This window comes from Phyllobates terribilis, unplaced genomic scaffold, assembly GCF_046119375.1.
Source record: "Phyllobates terribilis strain yellow unplaced genomic scaffold, ASM4611937v1 Scaffold_9__5_contigs__length_417890890, whole genome shotgun sequence".
NCBI lineage: Eukaryota > Metazoa > Chordata > Amphibia > Anura > Dendrobatidae > Phyllobates > Phyllobates terribilis.
The window spans coordinates 222,745,386-222,767,686 of record NW_027362769.1 but is presented as its reverse complement, the minus strand read 5'-3'; positions in this window follow the sequence as shown (position 1 = coordinate 222,767,686).

The window sequence follows — 22,301 nt, the reverse complement described above, 5'->3', positions numbered from 1 at the left end:
TAGTCACGCCCCTCCAGGCACTCCTCGGTTCGTGGCCCAGTGGGACCACTAACCACGCTCACGCCACTTAGTCCGGGCGTGAGCGCAGCACATACACTATGTAAAAAGACACATATGCATGTTTTTCTCGATATCTGACATGATAAACTTTTCCTGTTTTAGGTCAATTAGGATAACCAGAATTTTTTATATTTGCCAAATGCCAGAATAATGAGAGAGAGAATGTTTTAAGGCATTTTTATTACTCACTACAAAGTCAAAAGTTTACATACATTTCATTAGCATTTGGTACCATGGCCCTTAAACTGAATGACTGTCAAACATTTGGGATATCCTTCCACAAGCTTCTCACAATAGTTGGTTGGAATTTGGGCCCATTCCTCCTGACAAAACTGGTGTAACTGATCCAGGTTTGTAGGTCGCCTTGCTCGCACCTGCCTTTTCAGCTTTGTCCATAAATTTTCAATAGGATTGAGATCAGGGCTTTGTGATGGCCACTCCAAAACATGGACTTTGTTATCCTTAAGCCACTTGGTTACCATTTTGGCAGTATGCTTCTGGTCATTGTCCATTTGGATGACCTATTTCCGCCCAAGCATTAACTTCCTGGCTGATGTCTTGAGATGTTGTTTCAGTATTGCCACATAATCTTTTTTTCTCATGATGCCATCTGTTTTGTAAAGTGCACCAGTCACTCTGGCAGAAAACCAACCCCAAAAACCAACCCCACAACATGATGCTGCCACCCCCGTGTTTCACAATTGGGATGGTGTTCTTAGGCTTCCAAACTTTTCCCTTTTTCCTCCAAATGTAACGATGGTCATTATGCCCAAAAAGTTAAATTTTAGCTTCATCAGACCACAGGACATGTCTCCAAAAATTTAAGTCTTTGTTCCTGTGTGCATTTGCAAATATTAATCTAGCTTTTTTATGTTTCTTTTGGAGTAATGGCTTCTCCCTGGCAGAGTAGCCTTTCAGCCCATGTTGATACAGTACTCGTTTCACTGTGGATATTGACACAATATTACCAGCTTCCGCCATCATCTTCACAAGGTCTTTTGCTTTTGTCCTTGGGTTAATATGCATGTCGGACTAAAGCACTTTCATCTCTGGGACACAGAACTCGTCTCCTTCCTGAGTGGTATGATGGCTGGAAATTCCCATCTTGTTTGTACTTGCATATAATTGTTTGTACATCTCATTCAATACTTATTTTCCACCAAAATTTGAAAAAAAATTCTTTCCAAATCAGACAATGTGATTTTCAGGATTTGTTTTCTCCTTTTGTCTCTTATAGTTGAGGTCTACCTATGATGTCAATTACAGGCCTCTATCATCTTTTTAAGTGGGAGAACTTGCACAATTGGTGGCTGACTAAATACTTTTTTTACCCACTGTATATATACTGCTCAAAAAAATAAAGGGAAAACTTAAACAACAGACTATAACTCCAAGTAAATCAAACTTCTCTGAAATCAAACTGTCCACTTAGGAAGCAACACTGATTGACAATCAATTTCACATGCTGTTGTGCAAATGGAATAGACAATAAATGGAAATTATTGGCAATTATCATGACACACTCAATAAAGGAGTGGTTCTGCAGGTGGGGACCACAGACCACATCTCAGTACCAATGCTTTCTGGCTGATGTTTTGGTCACCTTTGAATGTTGGTTGTGCTTTCACACTCATGGAAGCATGAGACGGACTCTACAACCCACAGAAATTGCTCAGGTAGTGCAGCTCATCCAGGATGGCACATCAGTGCGAGATGTAGCAAGAAGGTTTGCTGTGTCTGTCAGCGTAGTGTCCAGAGGCTGGAGGCGCTACCAGGAGACAGGCCAGTACACCAGGAGACGTGGAGGAAGGCAACAACCCTGCAGCAGGACCGCTACCTCTGCCTTTGTGCAAGGAGGAACAGAAGGAGCACTGCCAGAGCCCTGTAAAATGACCTCCAGAAGCCACAAATGAGCATGTGTCTGCACAAACGGTTAGAAACCAACTCCATGAGGGTGGTATGAGGGCCAGACGTCCAAAGATGGTCGTTGTGCTCACAGCCCAACACCATGCAGGATGCTTGGCATTTGCCACAGAACACCAGGATTGGCAAAGTCGCCATTGGAAACCTGTGCTCTTCACAGATGAAAGCAGGTTCACACTGAGCACATGTAACAGACGTGACAGAGTCTGGAGACGCCGTGGAGAGCGATCTGTAGTCTGCAACGTCCTTCAGCATGACCGGTTTGGCAGTGGGTCAGTAATGGTGTGGGGTGGCATTTCTTTGGAGGGCCGCACAGCCCTCCATGTGCTTGCCAGAGGTAGCCTGACTGCCATTAGGTACCGAGATGAGATCCTCAGATCCCTTGTGAGACCATATGCTGGTGCGGTTGGCCCTGTGTTCCTCCTAATGCAGGACAATGCCAGACCTCATGTGACTGGAGTGTGTCAGCAGTTCCTGCAAGATGAAGGCATTGAAGCTATGGACTGGCCCGTCCTTTCCCCAGACCTGAATCCGATTGAGCACATCTGGGACATCATGTCTCACTCCATCCACCAGCGTCAAATTGCACCACAGACTGTCCAGGAGTTGGCAGATGCTTTAGTCCAGGTCTAGGAGGAGATCCCACAGGAGACAATCTGCAACATCATCAGGAGCATGCCCAGGCACTGTAGGGAGGTCATACAGGCACGTGGAAGCCACACACAATACTGAGCCTCAGTTTGACTTGTTTTAAGGACATTACATCAAAGTTGGATCAGCCTGTAGTGTGTTTTTCCACTTTAATTTTGGAGGTGACTCCAAATCCAGGCTTCCATTGGTTAATAAATTTGATGTCCATTGATGATTTTTGTGTGATTTTGTTGTCAGCACATTCAACTTTGTGCAGAACAAAGTATTCAATGAGAATATTTCATTCATTCAGATCTAGGATGTGTTATTTGAGTGTTCCCTTTATTTTTTTTGAGCAGTGTATATATATATATATATATATATATATATATATATATATATATAAAACAAAAGGAGAAAATTGAATCGTGAAACCTGGCAGAGAGTGGGCACATCTTTTGGATCTATTCAGAAAAATCCTCAAAGGAGAAAGAGACTAGACTTAATCCTCATGCTTCTACGTTTTACTCTCAGGAATCTGTTTTTTAGGGGAGAATGTGACAGTAGTAAAATTACCAGATTCTATTAGACACTTTTTAACATGTGACTCCGATTTTGTAATTTACCTTTAATGCCATTTGTAGACCTTAAACTCAGTGCTATTTCATAATTTGTTTTGTGGGGTTGTTGAGAGGAATGTCTTGCTCTGTGTTTTATCTTGGTATTCCTTCGTCCCACAGTTTAGCTGTGTGTTAATATTTTAACCCCTTCATGACTTTTGACATACCCATACATCATATTTGGGAAGGGGTTTCCTACTTTTGAGTATGGGGTACATCATGGCAATCTTGGGGGCACAAGAGCTGTGCTCGCATGATCGCTGCCGGGAGTTTGGCTTAACTTAAAGCTGAGACCCGGACATCACTACCTGGAGCGGTGCCTGCACCACCCTGGGCCAGGGGCGTACATAGAAATTATGGAGCCCCAGAGCAGAAATTCTAATTGGGCCCCCCACCCCCCAAAAAAAAGAAAAAAACAAATTAAATAATTGTCGTGGTTACAGAAGAGCATATCTCACAACTTTCCATCCTTTACATAGAAATTTTCCTCCTGCTGAAGCCCTAGATTCCTCTTTCATTGACCCCGCACTAGCCCTCCAAACAGTAAGATGGCCCCCACACAAACCTTCACACTGTATAATTGCTTGCACACAGTGTAATGGCCCCACATAACCCTCCAAATATCATAATGGCCCACGTAGCCTTCCATATAGTATAATGCACCCCCTTGGTCCTCCATGCAATAAAATGCACTCTCCATGGTCCTCCACGCAATATTATGCACCCCCCATGGTTCGCCACACAGTATAATGCACCCCCATGGTCCTCCATACAGTATAATGCACCTCCATGATCCTCCATACAGTATAATGCACCCCCATGGTTCTCCATACAGTTTATTGCACCCCATGGTCCTTCATACAATATAATGCCCCCCAATGGTCTTCCACACAATATAATGTGGCCCCCATGGTCCAGCTTACAGTATAATGCACCCCCATGGTCCTCCATACAATATAATGCACCCCATGGTCTTCCACACAATATAATGCGGCCCCCAAGGTTCTCCATACAGTATAATGCACCCCCATGGTCCTCCATACAGTATAATATGGCCCCAATAGGGCTTAGTGCGGCTCCTATAGGGCTTAGTGTGGCTCGCATAGGGCTTAGTGCGGCCTCAATAGGGTTTAGTGTGGCCCCCATAGGGCTTAGTGTGGCCCCATATGGCTTAGTGTGGCCCCCATAGGATTTATTGCGGCCTCCATAGAGCATAGTGTATGCCCACATAGGGTATAGTGCGGCCCCCATAGGGTATAGTGCCTACCCCATAGGGCTTATTGCGGCCCACATAGGGCTTAGTGTGGCCCCCATAGGGCTTAGTGCAGCCTCCATAGGGCATAGTGCGTGCCCCCATAGGGGATAGTGTGGACCCCATAGGGTATAGTGTGGCCCCCATAGGGCATACTGTGGGCCCCCATAGGGTATAGTGCGGACCCCATAGGGCATAGTTCAGCCACAGCCATCTAGTAACATGGGCTCTACATTTAAATAAATAAATACACACACCTCTCCTCGCACCCCCGCTGCTTCGGTCTCTGCAGCGCGTCTCATCAGCTCCACTGCCTGACCCAGCGTAGCGTGATGAAGTGACGCTGCATCAGACCCAGAGGAGGAATGATGGAGAGGGAGTGTCACATGACACTCCCTCCTCCATCATTGCCTTCAACTGTATAGGCATCTGTATGCGGGTCAGGGGACGGTGCTGGCTGTGTGGGGTTTGCCCGATGCAGGAGGGGGCCCGATGCGGGCGCTGACATCGGGCCCCCCTGGCTCTCGGGCCCCATAGCAGTCGCGTGGCGAGATTACACCCTTCAAATATGAGAGACCTGGACCAGTTTGCAAAAGAAGAGTGGTCCAAAATTCCAGTTGAGAAGTGTAAGGAGTTTGTTGATGGTTATAACAAACAATTGATTGTAGTTATTTATTACAAATGGTGTGCAACCAAATATTAAGCTGAGGGTGCCAACAATTTTGTCCAGCCCATTTTTGGGGGTTTTGTGTGAAGTTATGTCAAATTTGCCTTTTTTCTCTGTTTTTTTTTGTGTTGTTCCAATACAAACAAAGGAAATAAACAGGTGTATAACAAAACATGTGTAATTGCAATAATTTTCTGTGAGAAATACTTTATTTTCTGGAACAATCTCAAAGGTACCAACACTTTCGGCCATGACTGTATGTAAAAAAAACAATAGACAAAAAAAGTACACATATTTGGTATTGCCGCATCCAGAACGTCTCAACCTATAAAACTGTCACACTGGTTAACCCCTTCAGTGAACATTGTAAAAAAAAAAAAATAAAACAACTGTCAAAAAACTATGCTTTTTCATCATACCACTGAATAAGAAGTGGAATAAAACGCGACCAAAAATTCAAATGTAAATAAAAATGGTATCACTGAAAATGTCATCTTGTCCCGCAAAAAACAAGCCGCCAAACAGCTACGTTAGTGGAGAAATAAAAAAGTTATAGTTCTCAGAATAAGGCGATGCAAAAATAATTATTTTTTCTATAAAATTAATTTTATTGTGTAAAAGCGACAAAGCATAAAAAAAAATAGAAAACATAAAAAAAGATAAAAATATAGAATTGCTGTAATAGTACTAACATGAAGAATAAAACTGCCTTACTACATTTACCACACGGTGTACGGCATAAAAAAAAACAAGCGATCAAAGAATATTATGTGCCAGAAAATAGTGCCAATAAAAGGTCAACTCGTCCCACAAAAAATAAGCCCTCTCATGACTCTCTTGGCAGATATATTGGAAAATTATAGCTCTCAAAATATGGCGATGCAAGCAATAAAAAGTGTCTTTTAGTGTGTGACATAAGCCAAACATAAAAAAGATATACATCTGATACCACTGTAATCACACCAACCCGAAGAATAAAGTCATCTAATCACTTATGCCACACAAGGAACGGCATAAAAAATAAATAGAAACAGAGCCAATTGTTGACCTGTTGATTTGTTAATTCTGCCTCCCAAAGATCGCAGGAAGGCTCTGCTCACATTTATCCTGCACGCTACGCTGAGCTCTTACACCAGAGTCTCCATGTAAATCTCTGAAATACGTGATTCAGACAGAACCCCTGACAGAAAATTCTCAAAAATAAGGCAGATGGAGGCACTGTGGACTCTGTCCATCCTATGATTCGGTGGTCTCCATCTTTTTAAGTGTGCATGAAAGTGCGGTCGACCATAGTTTTGTGCACCTCTGAAAAGAAGGACACCGGTGAACAGAGGCCAGATGGAGTCCAGAATAATGCTGCTGCCTCATTATAGTGAATGGATCCCTCGGGGGTTTCATGTGAATCATGTCATTCGGAGATTTAGATGGAAATCCCGATGTTATTGCTCAGCATAGAGCGCAGGATAAATGTGATCTCAAACATTATGTAAAATGTTCCCAACAAAAGCTTAACTCAATCCATAAAAAAAGCAAGTCCCCACTCAAGTCCGTCATCTGTTAACGGAAATATAGGAGTAGCACAAATGCTTTGGAAAAGTGTTATGGCTCCTCGCCCCCCAAAAGAAATCCAGCGAATTCTGCACTCCCAAATCCATATGCCCCTCTACATTCTGAGCCCCACAGTGTGCTTAAACCACATTTAGCGTCCACATTTTTGGCATCTCTGTAGCGATGTGAGCCATCTTAATTTACAATATGTCTCCAGAAGAATGAGCTGGGCGCAACAATGTACGGGCACTACAATGGCAGATTTGCGATTTTCACTCGGCAACATCCAATGCTGCTTGTTTCTGGAAAGCACACGTGTAGTCAAAATCATCACTACACCTGGAGATAAATTCCCAGAGGGGTGTAATTTCGAAAATGGGGTACTTGAGGGGGGATTCTGCTCTTCTGGCACTTAGAGACTCTGTATATGGAGTGCGCAAACTATTGTACAATAATTTGTTCTCCAAGAGTCAAATAGAGCTCCTTCCCTCCCAAGTCCCGCCGTGTGTCTAAGCAGCACTGTACAGCCACATATGGGGTATTGCGACTTTCAGCAGAAATTGTCTGACAATTTTTTTGGCCAATTTTACTAATTTCCCCATCTGAAAATGTAAATTTTAGGCTAATTTTTGTGGTAAAATGTAATAATTTTTTCTTCACTGCCCAATCGCATAAAATTCTGTGACACACCCGTAGTATCAATTTGATTACTGCACCTTTAGTTGAATTCATTGAGAGGTGAAATTTGTAAAATGGGGTAATTTTTGGGGGGGATTCTACTGTTCCGGCACCTCAGGAGCTGTATCAGTGGGTCATGGCACCATAACCATAACAGCCAAATCTGCACTACAATTTCGCTCCTTCCCTTCTGGCATTCCACTGTGCCTGAAAAGTATTTCCCGATTACATGTAGGGAATTGGCACACTCAGAGAAATTGCACAACAAGCTGAGAGGTCCATTTTCTTCCTATTAGCCCTCATAAAAATTAAAAACTTGGGGCTAAAACAACATTTCAGTGGTAAAAATCTAATTATTCTTTCTTCACCCCCCAATTGTATAAAATTCTGTCAGGCACGTGTGATGTCAATATGCTCACTGCACCCCTAGATGAATTCATTGGGGGGTGTAGTTTGCAAAATGGGGTTACTTATGGGGGTTTCTGCTGTTCTGGCACCACAGGGTCTTTGCCAATGTGACATGGCACCCTCAAACCATTCCTGAACTCCAATATGGTGCTCCTTTGCTTCTGTGCTTTGCACTGTGCCTCAAAAGTAGTTGTTGACCACATGTATGTAACAAATCATACTATTCATTTTCTCCTGTTATCCCTTTTGAAAATTAAAAACTTGGGTCTAAAGCAACATTTTAGTGGAAAAAATGGTCATTTGCCATTGACTCAGCCCAATGGTATACAATTCTGTGAATTGCCTGAGGGTTAAAAATACTCACTACACCCCTAGATGAATTCTTCAAAAGCTATAGTTTCCAAAATGGGTTCACTTGTGGGGGTTTCTGCTGTTTTGGCATGCCAGGGGCTCTTCAAATGTGACATGGCATCAGCAATCTATTCAAGCCAAAATTGCACTCACTTCAATTGGCGCTCCTTCCCTTTCGATTCCTGCAGTGCACCCAAACTGTAGTTTTCCACCACATATGGGGTATCGGTGTACTCAGGAGAAATTGCACAAGATGTTGTATTATCCATTTTCTTCTTTTACCCTTGTGAAAATGTATAATTTGGGGTTAAATCAACATTTTTGTGGGAATAATGTGATTTTTTATTTTCATGGCTCAACGTTATAAAAATCAGTGAAGCACCTGCAGGTTCAAGGTGCTCACCACACCTCTAGATAAGTTCTTTGAGGGGTGTAGTTCTAAAATGGGGTCACATGTGGGGGGTTTCCACTGTTTAGGCACATCAGCAGCTCTGCAAATGCGACATGGCATCCACTATTTATTCTAGCCAATTTTTCTCTCCAAAAGATGAAGGGTGCTCGTTCCTTTCCAAGCCCTACCGTGTACCCAAACAGTAGTTTTCCACCACAAGTGGGGTACCGTCATACTCAGGAGAAACTGCACAACAAATTGTATGATCCATTTTCTCCAGTTACCCTTTTGAAAATGCAAAATGTGAGGCTAAATGAATAGTTTGGTGGGAAAAAATTAAAATTTTATTTTTTTTCCTTCTACATTGCTTTAATTCTAGTGAAGATCCAAAAGGCTTAATAAACTTCTTTAAGGCGATTTTGAGCACTTTGAGGTGTGTAGTTTTTAAAATGTTGTCACATTTGCTTATTTTCTCTCACATAGGGCTCTCAAATTCATTGGTTTTGTACATTTTGTTGGAAATATTAGAAATTGCTGATAAACCTTTAACTCTTCTAACTTCCTAACAAAAAATATTAATGCTGATGTAAATTAGACATGTGGTAAATGTTATTTATTGTCTATTTTGTGTGGTATAACTATTTGGTTTAAGGGAATAAAATTTTAAAGTTTGTAAATTGCAAAATTTTCAATATTATTGTCAAATTTTCAATATTTTTTGTAAATAAATACAAATAATATTGACATACATTTACCACTAATATGAAGTACAATATGTCACGAAAAAAACAGTCTCAGAATCAGTGGGATCCGTTGAAGAGTTCCAGAGTTATTACCTCATAAAGTGACAGTGGTCAGAATTGAAAAATTGGCCTGGTCAGGAAGGTGAAAAAAGGCTGGGGGGTCATGGAGTTAATAAATTATTTTTAAAATATTTTCTCTTCTTTTCACAGATACTACTTTTATTCACCATGTATGATTGACTCTGGGAACAATGGAACGCCCACTTTCCCTTTATCAGATGATATTGTTTGTTTTTAGTAATGATGCATTTTTTAGTGGATTGTTGGGTTTCATCCGACTGTTTGAGCAGACCATTGATTAATAAATGTTTTTGGGGTATGGTTTTACTGATAAGTTCAGAGTGGCAAGAGGGGAGCTCCTGTCCATGTATATGCATATTTGTTTTTCCTCCTTACTGCTAATGGAGCACTATGGGGTTTATGGATTATACCCTGGTGATTCGCTGGTCTTGATTTCATCCTCCCTGAATGAAATGAGGGAGACTGTACAGTTGTTTTCTATCCATTTACCACTTGCTTTTATGCTAAGTATGGCCTATACAGCAGTCCCCGTACTTTGGGCTGCTAGATGACATTTCTCATTATGAAGGAGTATGCCCTTGTGGGCGCAGCAGGCCCACCAGAGTTGATGTGTGAGGCCAGATTAGAAGTGGAAAGAACGAGCTCGGAGAATCAATAGAGTACACATCCACAAGGGTGTCCAATATAAGATTCCACTTCAATTAAGTGCGGGAGGGGTTTATATACCCCCTCGGTTAGAAAGGGCTTTATTCCAACAAGAAAGAACTGGTTTGTGGGATTCAGAGAATGTGTCTAAGTGTCTGGTTCGATCCAGAATCTCAGGGACTCTCAGAGACTTGGAATGAGTAGGGGGAAGGTTTCTGTGTTAAAAGTTCTGCATGATAGATTCTAGAGCATAAAATGGGAGCTGAGAAGACAAAATGGATTCTGATCTACCACAATTCCCTCCTTTTGTGATTCTTGAAGGCCGAAAATGTTCCTGTGCTCGTACTTCAGGGGATAATCCATCCTGCCGGACTTATTAACTCTTCACCGGATTCCAGACATCTGACAATTTTTGCTTTTCTTGAACATCACAACAGTTTCTTTTCTCAGGAGGGGTCTTCTCTAAAATGCAGCCTTTAATTTACAAAAGAGAATATATTTAGAACTATCATAAGAATAAAATGAATAAACGGCAGTATTAATGATTGGAAAAGTTAATTGACTGATTTCCTGAAGAGAAATCTCATAAAATTATCATACCAGTGATATTCAGTAAGGTGACCTATAGAAGAAAACATTTGCACTAGCTCATCTTTAACAAAAGCTGCATATGCCAAAGCTTCTTGGATGGTTAGATTATGATCCTTTATATGAAAATTGTAATCACATGCTTTTTACTCAGGAAAAATTAAATGTTTCATTATACCACTTTAATCAGGTTACTGTAGCATCGTCAGGGGGCAGAGACGCCGCCCCCCTTACCGCCGTGCTCCTGGCCCAGCATCTTCCGGCTCTCCTGCTGCTGCTGCCGGCGCGCGCAGCTTCCCAGGCACTGTGCTTAGGGGGCGCGAGCTCCCTCGCTCTTAAAGGCACCGTGCACCGTCCTAAGGAGTCCCCGGCCAATGGCCGGAGGACTTCTCATATAAAAGGGTGTAGCTCTATGTACTAGCTCTGCTTCAGCCGTGAGGTCCCGCTGCTACTAGACTACCAGTCCAGTCCGCCAGCCTGACTACCAGTCCAGTCCGCTAGCCTGAATACCAGTCCAGTCCGCCAGACTGACTACTAGAGATGAGCGTTGTTCGACTCGAACTGTTCGCCAATCTCAAATTCGAGCTGTTTTGGGCGGTGTTCGAGCCGTTCGGCGAACACGAACGATTTGAGAAAAATTCGGCTGTTCAAGGTTATGTTCGATAACTGTTCGTGCACCAAAATCATAACTGGATTTTTTCTCAGTAATGATGAAAATTAATGTTAATACGCAGTTTGAGTGTACAGCGGGGCGGGGTGAGGGGCAGGGGATGGATCTCTGCAGGAATAATGAAGATCTCCATTTTTTTCTCTCTTTCCCGCATTTACAGTGGGGAGGTGCAATCTGTCAGCCTATCAGCAGCGCACACACGGAGCGAACTGCTTTTTTTCACACAAGCAAGGGCATGTGTCATTGGCAGTGTATGTCACATGTCCTTGCCCTATAAGACCCAGCCATTTTCCCCGTCGCCACCATTTTCTCACTGCTGCAGCTGCGTGTTAGACGGCACCGCTGTTGCTGTGTGCACTATACCTTGTTAATTTCAAGCCAATTTTCGCACAAATCTACAGATAGCTTGGGAGTAGGGAATAGTTGTGATTGCAGTCCTTTTAAGGACTAGGTTACAGCATTTCCTACAACTTTTATCAGGCTGGTCTGTGCTCTTAATTAGATAGGTTGTGGGAGTAAAGACTAATTGTAATTGCAGTCCTTTTCAGGACTAAGTTACATCAGTTCCTATCAGTTTTTGCCAGGCAGGTCTATAAGTTTTTTCACAGCATTTGGCTGAATCCAGCAAAGCTAATCCTTCTTGGCCTATTGCAGAGTGTGTTAGTCAGTGGAGTAGCCTATCTGTGTTGCAAGTTACACCACCTGTGTATAGAATACCAATTTTTTTACTGCACCTAGTGAAGTAAAACCTTTTGGGCATAGCATCATTCTATTAGTCCATCTATACTGACCTCCATAAGGTTGCAAATTGAATATAATTTTTTTCTGCATCTAGCTCTGAAAAAATATTTGTCCTTCTAGCAGTGTGTGGGACTTGTTCTACTAGTCCATCTATACTGACCTCCATCAGGTTGCAAATTCAAAATAATTTTTTGTCTGCATCTAGCTCTGAAATAATATTTGGGCTTCTAGCAGTGTGTGGGACTTGTTCTATTAGTCCATCTATACTGACCTCCATCAGGTTGCAAATTAAAAATATTTTTTTGTCTGCATCTAGCTCTGAAAAAATATTTGGCCTTCTAGCAGTGTGTGGGACTTGGTCTATTAGTCCATCTATACTGACCTCCATCAGGTTGCAAATTAAAAATATTTTTTTGTCTGCATCTAGCTCTGAAAAAATATTTGGCCTTCTAGCAGTGTGTGGGACTTGTTCTATTAGTCCATCTATACTGACCTCCATCAGGTTGCAAATTAAAAATATTTTTTATCTGCATCTAGCTCTGAAAAAATATTTGGCCTTCTAGCAGTGTGTGGGACTTGTTCTATTAGTCCATCTATACTGACCTCCATCAGGTTGCAAATTAAAAATAATTTTTATCTGCATCTAGCTCTGAAAAAATATTTGGGCTTCTAGCAGTGTGTGGGACTTGTTCTATTAGTCCATTTATACTGACCTCCATCAGGTTGCAAATTAAAAATAATTTTTTTGTCTGCATCTAGCTCTGAAAAAATATTTGGCCTTCTAGCAGTGTGTGGGACTTGTTCTATTAGTCCATCTATACTGACCTCCATCAGGTTGCAAACTGAATATAATTTTTTTCTGCATCTACCTCTGAAAAAATATTTGGGCTTCTAGCTGTGTGTGGGACTTGTTCTATTAGTCCATCTATACTGACCTCCATCAGGTTGCAAATTGAATATAATATTTTTCTGCATCTAGCTCTGAAAAAATATTTGGCCTTCTAGCAGTGTGTGGGACTTGTTCTATTAGTCCATCTATACTGACCTCCATCAGGTTGCAAACTGAATATAATTTTTTTCTGCATCTAGCTCTGAAAAAATATTTGGGCTTCTAGCTGTGTGTGGGACTTGTTCTATTAGTCCATCTATACTGACCTCCATCAGGTTGCAAATTGAATATAATTTTTTTCTGCATCTAACCCAGCCAATAGTTTTGGCCTAATACCACAGTTTGGCCACTCAGCTCTGCTCGGTTCCCATCCATTGTTTTTTTGTGCAAACAACTCCAGAGTTGTGAATTAGTTAACCACCAAAATGAGTGGAAAAAGGCCTGCTGCTGGTGGAAAGGGGAATAGGCGTGTTGGGAAGGGGAAAAAAGGTTGTGTCCATGGGGTAGGTGTTAAAGCAACAGTAACATCTGCAGAAGAAAGACCATCTTCCAGCCAAACTAAAATGTCTACTTATTTTAGCGGACAATGTGATAAGATCCCTTTCTTACGGCCATGCCAATCGCTACAAATTCCAGATGAGGCACAAAAACAGCAGGTGCTTCAACGGATATCAAGTGTTCCTTTAAGTGGGCTCTCCTCCACATCAACTTCAACATCACAAATACTCCAGTCCTCAAAGGTGTCACCCCAATCGCACTTGCTTCCTCACAGCTCCCAAATCTCCAGCTGCCCATCTGAGTATGAGGTAGAACAGATGGTTGAGTCTGCAGAGCTGTTTACTCATACTATAGCCTGGGAATCAGAGGTCGACTCCAGCGCTTCTGTGAATCCAGACGAGGAAATGATCTGCACTGATGCCCAGAATCTTTATGAGTCGGATCCAGGACCAGACGCAGAAGGTTCTGACCATAATGTAGACCCTCATTCCCAAACTGTAACTCCTGTTGGTGGAGACAATGAGGAAGACGATGATGAGACTCAAATACCTGATTGGAGCGACAACTTTAGTTTTTTGACAGGGCAAGAACAGGTTGGCTCTGAGGACGACGGGTGTGATAACGCACAGGGTGATGATGATGAGGTTGGAGATCCCACTTACTGTCAATCCACAGTCAGCCAAGAGATGAGGTCAGCAGAGGAGGTGGAGGAGAATGCTAGTGACGACGAGGTCAGGTTGCGCCTTCCTGGACAGAGACGTAGTACTGGAAGCACGTCAACAACTGCATCCTCAAACACAACTCTGCCTCTCACCACAAGTCGTCGTGGCTCTTCAGGTCGCATGGGTGCTAAGCCTTGCATATCCTGGGCATTTTTTCAGATCGATAAAGATGACCCAACTCGTGTTATCTGTAACATTTGTCAGCAAAAGCTAAGTAGAGGCCAAAAAATACATAGTTTGAGTACTTCATGCATGAACCGGCACATGGACATGAAGCATAAGTTGCAGTGGGAAGCTCACTGTGCTACAATGCGGCCTAGCCGGCCGGGCCAACCACCGTCTTCCATATCTTGTGCATCCGCGGCCTCTTCATCCTCTGTGACTGGGGGGACAGCAGTCACACCTGTTTTGGGGCGCAGACCTGCCACCTCTTTACCCGCAACAGCCAGCGTGATTGACAGGTCATCATTTTCTTTGGAGGTGGTAACACCAGCTGGTGTTGAGCGCTGTCCGACATCGATAGCACCACCTTTGGATCAAGGCAACCTAACATGTCCGCCTGCATCTTCCTCACAGACCGGCAGTTTGCCGGGGACACCCTTATCAACCCCGTCTAAGCACAATAGCGAGCCCTCGGTCCCTCAGATGTGGACAAGTAAAAGACCATTTCCTCCTAGCCATGAGAAAGCTAAGAGGTTGAATTTCACCATCTGCAAGCTCTTGGCTACAGAAATGCTGCCTTTCCGCCTGGTGGACACAGAGGATTTTCGAGACCTTATGTCCGTCGCAGTGCCCCAGTACCAGATGCCCAGTCGGCACTACTTCTCAAAGAAAGGTGTGCCTGCGCTCCACCAGCATGTCGCACACAACATCACCGCTTCTTTGAGAAACTCTGTGTGTGACAGGGTGCATTTCACCACAGACACTTGGACGAGTAGGCATGGACAGGGGTGTTACATGTCGCTGACTGGGCACTGGGTAACTATGGTGACAGCAGGACAAGGGGCTGCTGTCCAAGTCTTGCCGTCCCCACGAGTTGTGCGTCAATCCTCTTTATCTCAAAGTTCCTCCACTGCTTCTGCCTCCTCAACCTCCTCTCGGTCCTCCACCTGCACCCAAAGCCTGTCTGGTCATGCCATAAGCTTTCTAACTGCGCAGAAGGGATCCTGCACACCTCCTTACTATGCTGGCAGTAGGGCTCAACATCATCAGGCGGTTTTTACTTTGAAATGTCTGGGAAATGTGAGTCACACAATTGAGGAGTTGTGGTCAGCTCTGGAGAACCAATTTCATGAATGGTAGTTTCCACTGGACCTGAAACCAGGGAAGGCCGTGTGCGACAATGCTGCAAACCTGGGTGCGGCCCTTCGCCGGGGCAATGTCACACACGTGCCTTGTATGGCTCACGTGTTGAACCTGGTTGTCCAGCAATTTTTAGCCCACTATCCCGGACTAGATGGCCTTCTGCAGAGGGCACGGTCGCTGTGTGTTCACTTCCGCCGTTCGCATCCTGCAGCTCAGCGACTTACATCTCTACAGAAGTCGTTGGGCCTGCCACTTCACCGGCTAAAATGCGATGTGCCTACCTGGTGGAATTCAACTCTGCACATGTTGCGGCGACTGTGGCAGTACCGACAAGCCCTGGTGCAATACGTTCTGACGTATAGCCTGGGCCAACGAGATCCAGAGGTGGGGCAAATCACGCTGGAGGAGTGGTCTCAGATCAGGGACCTATGCACCCTTCTGCACAGTTTTGAAATGGCGACGAAGATGTTTAGTGCTGACGATGCCATTATCAGCATGACTATTCCGGTGATTTACATGCTGGAGCACATGTAAAACAGAATTCGGAGTCAGGTGGTGGCACAAGAGGAGGTGGAGGAAGTAGAGGAGGAGGAGTTGTATGCGGAAGGGCTAACATCTGCAAGGTCCAGACGGTCGGCAGCACCAAGGTGGCAGGCATGTGAGGGTGGGGGAGATGGTTTTACCAGGGCGCTTGGTAGCAGCCAAACTAGTGAGGAAGGTGCAGGAGCCCAGGAAGAAGTGGAGGACGAACTGATGGAAGACTCATCAGATGAGGGAGACCTTGATCACATTTCTGTTGTGCGAGGTTGGGGGGAGAGGACAGAGGAAGGAAGCATGATTGTTACCTCGCCACCAACACAACAGGGACTTGGTGCTCCTGGATGCGCAACACACATGAGTGCCTTCTTGCTGCACTACCTGGAACATGACCCTCGAATTGTGAGAATTAGAAATAATCCTGACTACTGGGTTGCCACACTGTTAGATCCCCGGTACAAAAGTAAATTTGCAGAAATTATTCCTGCCATAGAAAGGGATGCACGCATGCAGGAGTATCAGCAGAGACTGTTGCAGAATCTTACATGTGCTTTTCCACAAAACACCAGTGGTGCACGTACTGAATCTCACAGTTCCAACTTGCCAACCGTGGGACCATCGAGTGTTCAGCACTCAAACCGTAACAGAAACACAGTATCTGCTGGTAACATCAATTTTGCGGAATCATTTCACCACTTTTTTAGCCCATCCTTTGCAAGGCCACAGGAGACAAGAAGTCTGACACATAGTCAACGCCTAGAGACGATGGTACAGGAGTATCTCCAAGTAAACATTGAAGCCATGACTGTGTCACTGGACCCTTGCTCTTTTTGGGCTTCCAATCTGGATAAATGGCCGGAGCTAGCCACTTACGCCTTGGAGATCTTGACATGCCCCGCAGCCAGCGTTCTGTTTGGTGGTGTGCTGACAGATAAGAGCACGCGGCTCTCCACTGATAATGTAGACAGACTCACGTTTATAAAGATGAACAAATCATGGATCCGAAACGACTTTTCTACCCCTGTGTCATCCTAGGGAGAGTAAAAGCTTGATGATTGGTTAAAATCACCTCACCAACCATTTTAAACTTTCAAATTACTAATCATGTTTATCTGTATCTTGGCTGGAAAATTATTTGGGCTTTGTAGCAGTGTGCAGTACTGATTCTATTAGGCCATCTATACTAAGCTCCACCAGATTTAAAATTACTAATCATGTTTATCTGTATCTTGGCTGGAAAATAATTTGGGCTTTGTAGCAGTGTGCAGTACTGATTCTATTAGGCCATCTATACTAAGCTCCACCAGATTTAAAATTAATAATAATTTTTAGCTGCATCTAGCCCGGAAAATAATTTTGGGGCTCTGAGATGCGCAAAACACATAAGTGCCTTCTTTCTGCACAACCTGCAACATGACCCTCAGATTGTCAGAATTCGAAGTAATCCTGACTACTGGGTTGCCACACTCTTAGATCCCCCACACTCTTCGATCAACCTTTTCATTTTAATAAAGACCAAAAAAATGGTCATTTTTGAAATTATAAGCATTAGCAGGTTATTAGAAACTGAAATCAAACAGTTTTCAACTCAAAACTTTATTCTAGGTGATGTTACATTTGCACATAGGACCCCTTGTTCGAAAGGAGCTTCTGAATTCTCTCATCCATTGAATTTGTCAGGTTTTGGATGGTTTCTGCTTCAATTGTTTTGCATGAGGACAGAATACCCTCCCAGAGCTGTTGCTTAGATGTGAACTGCCTCCCGCCATCATAGACACTCCTTTTGATGATGCTCCAGAGGTTCTGAATGGGGTAGAGGTCAGGGGAGCATAGGGGTCACACCATAGGTTTGTCCCCTTTTATGCCCATATCAGCCAGAGATGCAGATGTGTTATGTGCAGCATGAGACGGTGCATTATCATGCATAAAAATGATCTTGCTGTGGAATACACGGTTCTTCTTCTTGAACCATGGCAGGAAGTGCTGTTTGAGAAACTCCACATACATTATGGAGTTCATCTTTACCCCTTCAGGGATCCTAAAGGGGCCGACAATCTCTCTCCCCATGATTCCAGCCCAAAACATTACTCCACCTCCTCCTTGTTGGCGCTGTAGCCGTGTTTGCGTGGGGTGTCCATCAACCAGCCATCCTCCACTCCATCCATCTGGACCATCGAGCGTTGCACGGCACTCATCCGTGAACAAAACAGTTTTGAAATCAGTCTTCATGTAATGTTTGGCCCACTGGAGCCGTTTCTGCTTGTGTGAATTGAATAGAGGAGGTCGACAGGATGGCGTATGCACAGCTGCAAACCTCTGAAGGACCCTGCATCTTGTTGCTCGGGGGACGTTGGAGGCACCAGCAGCTTCAAAATCTTGTCTGCTGCTATGACAAGGCTTTTTTGCCGCTGCTCTTCTAACCTGACGTAATTGCCTGTAGGAAAGAGTCCTCAATTTGCCCTTATCAGCACGCACACGTGTGTACTGTAAATCAGCTACATACTTCTTGATTGCCAAGACACTTCATCCTGATCATCGCACAATGTTGATTGTAGTCATGCCTTGACCTAAACACTCCACAGTTTGTTGCTTCTCAGCAGCCGACACATCCTTTTTCTTTCCCATTTTGGCAGAAAATGTAGGCTGCTTAATAATGTGGGACAGCCTTCTTAAGTAGTCTTGCCTTTCATTGGACACACCTGCCAAACTAATTAGCACAGGTGTCTGCAATTGCTTACAGTGATATAAAGAGCCCTGACACACATCACCATCAATGAGTTTAACTGATAAACAAACAAATTCTTCCCTTATCACTCCTAAACACTTTTTGCATAATAATTTGGAACACAGTGTACATGTGCTTTTCCACAAAACACCAGTGGTTCACGTAGTGAATCTTACAGTTCTAACTTGCCAACCGTGGTCTGTATGGAGTTGTTCAATAAAGGGCCCAAAATGAAGGTAACATAGATGGGAGAGGTCTCTATGAATAGGAATTCCTAAGTATTTGATACCCTGTGAGGGCCAGGCAAAGGGAAAGTTGGACTGGATGGAATCCTGTATGGATTTGGGGAGGGAGACATCGAGGGCCTCAGACTTCGCTGCATTGATTTTAAAATTTGACCATGTAACAAAGTGATCTATTTCAGCCATAACAGCAGGGATGGATATATGTGATTGAGTGATATATACTAGGACATCATCAGCAAATAGAGAGCACTTGTACTCGGTGCCTCCCACCTCAATCCACCTAATATTGGGGTTATGGCGAATTGATGAGAGCAGGTGCTCTGTCACTAGGATGTATAAGAGAGGGGACAGAGGACATCCCTGCCTTGTCCCATTGGTGATTATGAAAGGTGATGAAAATGTTCTGACGCGCCGCCTTGGCCTTGGGACACCCAGAGCCGGACCCTTTTTGGTGGATGCTGGTGGTTGTAGTCTCCGTGGCGGCGACTCGGTTCCGTGGCTCAGGGCGGTCAAACCAATGGCGGAACTATTTATGTGGTTTTGATGTTTAAATGTCCGACTACGCCACCCGTGGATTGCAGTCAGAGTGAACCGCCGCTGCAGGGCAGACCGCTGAGGCTGGTGTTGTGGGTGCAGCAGAACGTAGCATAACTCCCCACGGGAGGAGTATAGCCTCAGGGCAGTGTATGCGGAGGATGGGGGTGATGGTGCAGGACAGCAGCAGTAATGACACGGAGTCAGTGATGCAGTCCTGGGCCTTTACTCACAGTTCTTATTATCCAGACCACTTCTGCAGGTAACGGCTGCCCACGTCGTACTGTGCTCACCAGGTGAGGGGCTCAGACAACTCCCAGATAACTTTGGAGCGCTTCACAGGACCCCCTTTGTGTGTCCTTTGTCTGGCCTTTCTTACCAACCCTTCTGTCCGGCTGCCTCGGGCCTCCTCTTGGTAAACTTGGCGCCAGTTTCCCTGACCCTATGTGGTGCCTTCCTAGCGGGTGTAGCAAGGGGCTGCGCCACATAAAATGTCACTGCCTCCGGTTTCTAGCTGAGGGTCGTTTCCTGCCTCCACTAGTTTCGGGGACCGGTCTCCCCCTTTGGCCTGACCCCTCCACGCAGGTGGATTCGGGCGTGCGGTGGCGACCCGCCCGTCCGCACCCCTGGGATCCCTTCGTTCCACGTTCCTGGAGCCTTCTCCGCTCCTCTTCCTTCCTTCTCCCTCTTCGAGGCCTGGGCCTCGGTTACTAGGCCCGCCTCCGGAGCAGAGCTCATGCAGAGCCCCTGCTCCCTGTCACTTCTGCTCAGACTTCTCTGCACTGAACTAAGATGGTGCCCACCTTTTATACTCCCTTCTCAATGCACCCAGGAACTGCTTCCTCCCTGCTCCTGCACTACAGGGTTCCCCTTCCTCAGTGTTCCCTCCCCCCACTCCAGCCAGGGACAGGGACTGTTGTGCCCATCTCAGGGGCATATTGGTCGCCCTGCCCCACGGCAATGTGGTGTAATGCATGCAGGTGTCGGGTCCTGATCCACACTCCATCCTTACCTGAGAGTGAGATATCACACCTCTGGGTGAGGTGCAATACCTCTGTAGCAACCGAGCCCTCAGGGTGCTACAGTTCCATTTATCTTCAGCCTAGGTGATGTATTGCGATACAGGGCCGTGATTTTGGCTATAAAAGGGTCCCCTAGACCCCTACCCCAAACTTTTTAAGAGAATAATATATGGCGTGCCAGGAGACTCTATGGAATGCTTTCTCAGCATCCAACGAGAGTATCTACTTACAAATTTTTAACTGCATCTAGCCCAGGAAATACTTTGTGCCTAGTAGCAGTGTTTGCTAGTCAGCGGATTATCCCGGCTGTTAAGCAAGCTACACCACCTGTAGTTTGGACACTTAATTTTTTCAAAGGAAATGCTTCGGGACCACGGGATACTCAGTGAAGAGCATCAGGAGGCACCCCAAGGCATAGGGGCTGGGACTGGCAGTAGGATGCCTTGCGGTGGACAGCCGAGCTCGATCCTTATAAAAGCTTTTTAACTGCAGCAGCTTTAGTGGACGCTACTGGAGCTGGAATTACGCTGCTGCTGGCATGAGACTTGCCCGACAATAGATCCTTGTAAATGGATTTAAAGTGTATTCATTCAAATTAGAGAGACAATTTAAATTAAAAAGCTTAGAGCTGCCTCCACCACAGGGGGGCTCGCTCGACCCACCAGCGGACAGGCACCAGTATTGGGAGAGGGGGGCTGGCCGTCAGGGTTCACCGCGGCTCTGGCACAAACCCGGCGACACGGAGGTGGCACGGGCAGGAGCCCGGCTTCTCACTTTTTGGATTTTAGAAGGGCATGACATGCCTATATCTGTGTCTCCCCCTCCTTTTACTCCTCCATCTCTTTTCTTTTCGCATGACTATATGTACTTGTCACTTTTCCATGTGTTAGTTATGTCTTCTGAGCAGTTTGTCAGCTTTTGGACACCTTTGAAGGTGTTTTCTATGTGTTTCTATGTGTTTTTGTTTGCCTGCCATTGGTTTTAACGGTGTTCGAAGGTGTTCGACGAACAGTTCGACGAACAGTTCGGCGAACACACGGGTGTTCGACGAACCGAACCGAACTCGAACACTACGGGGGTGGCTCAACACTACTGACTACCAGTCCATTCCGCCAGCCTGACTACCAGCCAGTCCGCCAGCCTGACTACCAGTCCAGTCCGCCAGTCTAACTACGAGTCCAGGCTGCCAGCCTGACTACCAGTCCAGCCCGACAGTCTGCTTTCAGCCCAACCCACCAGTCTGTCTATGGGCTTGGCCAGTCAGCTTATCCGGAGCCTTAACCTGCTACATGTCTCCGCCAGCCAAGAACACTCTCCAGCCCGACAGTCTGCCTACGGTCCAAACCCGCGAGTCTGTCTATGGGCCAGGCTTGCCTGCCTACCCGAAGAACGTACCAGTTACCTGCCGTGCCTACCAGCCAGCCTACCTGGAGGCTCCTGCCAGTTACCCGTGGTGTCTGCCAGTCCATCTACCCGGATCACCCGTCTGCCTGCCTGCCGTGCTCATGTGCTGTACCGGTCTGTCCCTGCCTTCTGACCCCTGCTCTCATACAAGGACTGGTCCAGAGTAGCACCTGGTCCCTCTGCTCGGTCCTTCCCTGGTTCACGGAGTCGATTGAGCTGCCGTGTGACCTTGGTCAGTCTGAGTTGATACCTAGTTACGCCCATCTGGTCCCTCCTTGCACCGCAGCACAGAGGTTCCACCACCCGGATCCGGAACAGTTTGCACGGGCCAAGGAACTCGGTGGCCCCAGGCTCCTTCGCTTGCTGACCTGTACCAGGAGGTTTCTCGTCAAAGATCCCAGCAGGAAACCATCCTGACCTAACT